The following is a 6,537-nucleotide window of genomic DNA, read 5'->3' on the forward strand; positions in this document are numbered from 1 at the left end:
TCCCTGGGTGGGCTCGAACCACCAGCCTCTCGGTGAACAGCCGAGCGCACTGATCGGTTGCGCAACAGAGACTCTGAGTCTGCTGTTTTTCATGAAAACCAAACATCTGTTAAAATGACTCAATATTTCAAATGCTTTTGTTGTGAAGCCCTGAATGGAACACATTCCATGAAAATGCTTCTTTTATTGTGAGGCTTGGCCTCCAAATCAGTCCACACATTCAACACTGATGTCATCAGATCAGAAGGAGTGGCAGTGTTGTGTCTGTCTGTGTGTTTCTGGTTCCTCTTCCTGCCTCTGCTGTCTTTTTTCAGGTCTTCTTCATGGTCTGGCTTCTTCTACTTCCTCGAGGGGTTGCTCTCACCTTGTGGAAGCCTTGTCAACTTGGTGATTCCAAGATGGCTGCTACATTTATTTTTCATTACTGTTATGGTGTTGATTCACTACACGCCCACATTGTTGTCCTAATTAGAGAAAAAGGTTATATTTCCATCAAAGTGTCCTGCATAACTCTCAGCAAGTAACTTCATATGAGAGGTAACTTAGTGTGGAGAGTAGAAAATACTTGAAGTGTGAAGACTGAGAATACTTCAATATGTGAGCCTGTGTACTTGAGCTTCAGGTAATAGTAGAAAATACTTGAAGTGTGAAGACTGAGAATACTTCAATATGTGAGCCTGTGTACTTGAGCTTCAGGTAAGAGTAGAAAATACTTGAAGTGTGAAGACTCAGAATACTTCAGTATGTGAGCCTGTGTACTTGAGCTTCAGGTAAGAGTAGAAAATACTTGAAGTGTGAAGACTCAGAATACTTCAATATGTGAGCCTGTGTACTTGAGCTTCAGGTAGTTTTGAATCTAAATTGGCCTCCCAGGCCCAAACGTGGTGGTTCAAATGTGTCCAGACTCCCCAGGTGAACATTTCCAGTCCCACTAACCTCCTGTGTGCAATGCTGCTTGAACTACGTCTTCATTTTGGTGCGTTCAGAGCAGTTTGAAGTTTCTTAATTCCATTTGAAAACTAATAACATGTTGGATTATTCAGCAGAGAGCACAGAGCTTTGGTCGGAAAGAAAATCAGCAGCAGACCAACGAACACGACAAGGAGCAAAACTGCATCCATCCATTTTCTACTGCCTCCTGTTAAGGGACATGGGGTGGGGGGGGGGTGAGGGGGTGGAGCCTTCTTGCTGTGAGGTGACAGTGTTAACCACTGCACTACCGTGCCACCCCAATATAAAACTGGGTTTCCATTTATGGTTATTCAACATTTAATATATTGCTCTGTATTTTTGTTTTATTAGAGAGACTTTAATGTCTGTCTTTGATGTCTAAACTCTGACTCTCCTGTTATTGGTGCTGACTGAATTCTACCACCTGAAAGACTGGGAAGACTCATATTTGTGATGGATCCATAAATGTATGAAGGTCTTGTTTCAATGGCAGGACTCCATCAGAGCAGCCTCCTCCTGGTAGAACAGCTCTACTCATCAAGCCCCTGACTCCAGACTCTTCTTGGTGAACTGATCAGAGGATCAAAGTAGAGAAGCAGTGACACAAAGGGAAACTTCCTCATTCCCTGAACGCAGCTTCATCAAACAGAGCAGTTGCTAACTCTTCACCTGTAGTAGTGATGTCACCAGGACAGGAAGTTGATCAAACACGTGAAGTTTGACTCAGATCGACCAGGCAGGGAGGAGTTATCAGATTGATTGTTGTGATGAATCATCAAACTCTCCATCACGCCATGGTCTCAGCGTTTGACCTGAAGTCCCAGGCTTCAAGGGTTCTCACCAAACTCTCAGGGTGGGTCTGACCACGTCTTAAGGAAGTAATTCCATCAGTATTAAACTCAATACCATGTCTCATTACTACAGAGATCCCTGATTCTGAGTGGAGTCATTTGGAGGTTGACCTCATCGTAGGTAAAACTGCAGGTTCACTTCCAGCAACTCCAGACTCCATTGCTTCTTTAAAAGAAGATAATTAAACACCAGAGAACAGCTGTGTGGTGTCACTCCAACACCAGGCAACTAAAGCAAGAGGCAGAATCGTCTTCAAATGTACAAGAAGGCCCTCAGTGAAGACAGAGCTGCCTATTATTCATCACTAACAGAGGAAAATAAAAACAGTCCAGGTTTCTTTTCAGTACTGAGCTAAACTGACAGAGTCCTGACTCTGTAGACCCTGGATTCCTTCAGCTCTCAGTAGAGACGACTTTAGCAGTTTCTTTGATGACAAAATGTGAACTATTAGTATAAAACTAATCAGCTGCTGCCCTCAATAGATTCTGATTGACCTGTAAACTCAGTAAACATAGAAACTGCTGTTAAACCAGATATTTATTGAGACCACTTTTATCAAATTAACAGTTCAGAACTTAAGTCAGTGATTACTTCATCAAAACCTTCATCCTGTCTCTTCGATTGTTTCCTACTAGGCTGCTTAAGGAAGTCTTTCCCTCAGTGAGCACCTCTTTATTAAATCTGATGAATCTGTCTTTAGGAACAGGATATGAACCACAGTCCTTGAAGGTAGCTGTCATTAAAGCGCTGCTGAAGAAGCCTCCTCTAGACCCTGAGGTTGTAGCCAACTACAGACTGATATCTAACCTCTCCTTTCTCTCTAAAATCCTGGAGGAAGCAGTTGCTCATCAGCTGTGTGACTTCCTCCATAACAAGAGTTTACTTGAGGGTTTCAGTCTGGTTTTAGAGCCCAGCACAGAGACAGCACTGGTAGAAATTACTGACACCTTGAATTTCATCAGATCATGGCTTTCAGTCTGTACTCATCCTGTGAGACCTCAGTGCTGCCTTTGACACAATTGACCATCAAATCCTGCTACAGGGACTTGAACACTTCAACGCTTCCTTTTGGTCATTTTATTCAAAAACACTCCGTAAATTTCCATTGTTACTCAGATGATATTCAATTCATTCATCAACAAAGCCGGATGAAGGCCAACATTTATCTAAACTGCAAGCATGCATTCCAGACATAAAGGCCCGGATGACTTATAGCTTTTTACAGTTCAACTCTGATAAGACAGAAGTTCCTGTGCTTGGCCCCAAACCCTTCAAGGCACATGACTGAGTGATATCACTGCTCTGGATGGCATCACTATGGCCTCCAGCAGCACAGTGAAGAACCTAGGGAGTTCTATTTGGTCAGGATTTGTCCTTCAGTTCCCACATGAAACAAATTTCAAGGACCGCCTTTTTAAATCAACAAAATATCTGAAATTAGAAACATTCTGTCTCAAGATGTTGCTCAAAAAATAGTCCATGCATTTGTTACTTCTAGGCTGGACTATTGTAACTCTTTATTATCAGGCTGCACCAACAAGTGGTTGAAGACTCTGCAGCTGGTCCAGAATGCACCTGCACGTGTATTGACAGAAACTAGGAGGAGAGACCACACCACCCAAGTCTTAGCTTCGCTGCACTGGCCTCCAGTAAAATCCAGAGTTGTGTTTAAAATCTTTCTGCCTGCTTTTGAAAAAACAAACCTGATGTATGTTCTTGTATGATAATTATTTGAATGATTGCAGGGATGTATTTTTGCAGCATCCAAAAGTAACCTGGTTTCAGCCCATACAGCAAGTTAGCTCCCAACACAGGTTGAACTGAAGTCACGTGGAACCTCATGTCTTTCATGATGTTTCTGGTGTTGCAGCAGGTATCTGGAGGGTGGGGAGCTGTTCATTCCTCCTAGTTGGAAGCACCTGGGCCCATTTTTGGTTCATCGTTGTGTTTTTTTTTTTTGTTAAATACATTCATTAATTGGCTTTCAACCTGCGTCTCCCACTCTTTTGTCACAGCTTCAGTGCCACATTTTGACAAATGTTTTCTCCCCAGTGTGTGTTCTTATGTGTCTTTTCCAGTTTCCCTTTACTGAGAATCTTTTACCACAAACTGAGCAGGGAAATGGTTTCTCTCCGGTGTGCGTTCTCATGTGCTTTTCTAGATTTCCCTTTTCTGACCATCTTTTGCCACAAACTGAGCAGGTTAATGGTTTCTCCACAGTGTGCGTTCTCATGTGCCTTGTTATTTGTCCCTTTTGTGAGAATCTTTTGCCACAAACAGGGCAGGTGACTGGTTTCTCCCCAGTGTGCATGCTCATGTGTGTTTTCAGATGTCCCTTAACTGAGAATGTTTTGCCACAAATGGAGCAGGGGAATGGTTTCTCCCCAGTGTGTGTTCTCATGTGGTTTTTCAGATATCTCTTTTCTGAGAATCTTGTGCCACAAACTGAGCAGGGGAATGGTTTCTCTCTAGTATGTGTTCTCATGTGTCTTTTCAGATATCTCTTTTCTGAGAATCTTGTGTCACAAACTGAGCAGGGGAATGGTTTCTCTCCAGTGTGTATTCTCATGTGTGTGGTCAAATATCCCTTTGAGAATCTCCTGCCACAAATGGAGCATGGGAACATGTTCTCCCCAGTGTGTTTTCTCATGTGTTCATCCAAACTCCCTCTGTTTCTAAAACTTGTACGACATGTGGAGCACTGAAACGGATGCTCATCCTCACTGACTTCTGTTTGAGATTCAGATGGACATAACATCACATTCTTGATGATCTCTGATTCTCTTTCAGTCTTTACTTTTTGCTCTTTTGAGCTGCAATGAGTCACTTCCTGTCCTGGCCTCGATTTCTGAAGCAAATTCTGTCTTGAGCAAAAGAGTTCCTTGTGCTCTCAAAGAGCTGCAATAGTGACATCAGTTCAAGCCGGCAAAACGACTCCTGCTCTGGTCCTGCTAAGTGTTGTGATGCTCTGTGTTTAGCTGACAAGCTAGCAGCTCAAGACTCATTGATCTGGACTGAAACTGCATTTAAATGAAAAAATAAGGCTTCATTTGTGTCTGCATGAGTTTTGCCTTTGTATTTTGTTCTCTAAAGCGACTATAACATTGGTTAATTCTGACGTGACTCATTTGGATATCATGTGACTTGCTGCAGGAGAGAGAGACTGCTGAAATGTGTGTGTGTGTGTGTGTGTGTGTGTGTGTGTGTGTGTGTGTGTGTGTGTGTGTGTGTGTGCTGACTGTGTTTTAATGTTGAAGTGTTAATTATAATGTTGTATGCATTTCTTTGGAGGCTTTATATTAAATCAGGAGTGTAACAGGGAAGAAGCCAATAGTTTTAGGTTGCTTTTAATTTATCTGTTTATTTTCTTGTGAAGGAAAGCTTGTTTGTAGATTACATTCATGAACCAATTAACATCATTAATATATTTTGTTTTTCTGTAATTGTTAATTTCAAGTTAGCTGCCAAAACATCCATTTTGATGTACACATTTACTTTATTTACATTATTATTATGTTAATTTTTGAAAGTTTTTTTAAAGACACACACATAAGAAAACAAAGTAGTACAGCTGTGGTCCTGGAGACAGAGACACTGCTGAAGTGTGTGCACAAAATTACTACTTTAAGAGTTGACAAAATTATCTACAGTAGCTGAAAAATGTGAGTGATACAGTATCAGCTTCCTCTCATCTCTCTGTCACTCAGCTGTGTGTGTGTGTGTGTGTGTGTGTGTGTGTGTGTGTGTGTGTGTGTGTGTATCTTCTTAGGCTGCACAGCGCGCACACACACACACACACACACACACACACACACACACACACACACACACACACACACACACACACACACACACACACACACACCCCTCCCAGCTCCACTACCCTCCGTCAACTTCCAATCACTGTTTGGATGCAAACGACCCAAGATGGAGCCTGTCAGGTTTCAGCACCAACACTGACTTCTGCTGCGTTCGGTTGCACTCAGAATATGAAGATTCTCTTTCTCTCTCTCCCTTAAGAAAATAACAGATTCCCCACAAACTGAGTATGAACAAGAGTTACTACAGTAACTGAAAAATCCACTGGAAAAGGCACCAATGAGATGAGAGGTTACACCTCTTCTCACTCTTTCCCTCCTGAGTCCGTGCCATGTCACTGATGCGTCTTCAGCATCTTGGGAGAGTTCCTTCTCTACTTTGTCACGGCTCCTAACCCCCTACAATCGCACCATGTTCCATAAAAGAAAGAGGAACAGGTGATGTTGGTCCATGAGAAGTCCATCACAAATGACTTGGATATGGAGGATTTGATAGAGTTCTGCAAAGGGAAACAGGAGACTGGTGTTGTAGAATGGATTGATGAGAAAGGAGAGTGGAGCTGTTCAGGTGCTTGCAAAACAAACAAGCTTAAAATGAGACGAAAAGACAGAAAAAGAGATTTAATACAATGCTGACCCTTTTTAGTTTTGTTGATATTGGCTTTATTGAGAGGTCTTATTTTATTACTTTAATTTGCAAATTAATCTATGAATTAGACCATCCAATGAAGATAAATTTTATGTTGTTGGTTGTCAAGATCTGGATGGATGTTTTATTTTATTCTTTATTTTATTTATTTTCTATTTATCAGTTTTGTTTTTCAAGACTTGGTGAAGGAATTTTTCTCGAATAACTTGGCCTACCCTTTTTGTTTTGTTGATATTGGCAATAGTGACAAGTGTTATTGTTGGGTTT

The sequence above is a fragment of the Aulostomus chinensis genome, chromosome 4 (genome assembly GCF_037954235.1).
Source record: "Aulostomus chinensis isolate RoL2024-O1b breed Wild chromosome 4, RoL_Achi_v1.0, whole genome shotgun sequence".
Taxonomy (NCBI): Eukaryota; Metazoa; Chordata; class Actinopteri; order Syngnathiformes; family Aulostomidae; genus Aulostomus; species Aulostomus chinensis.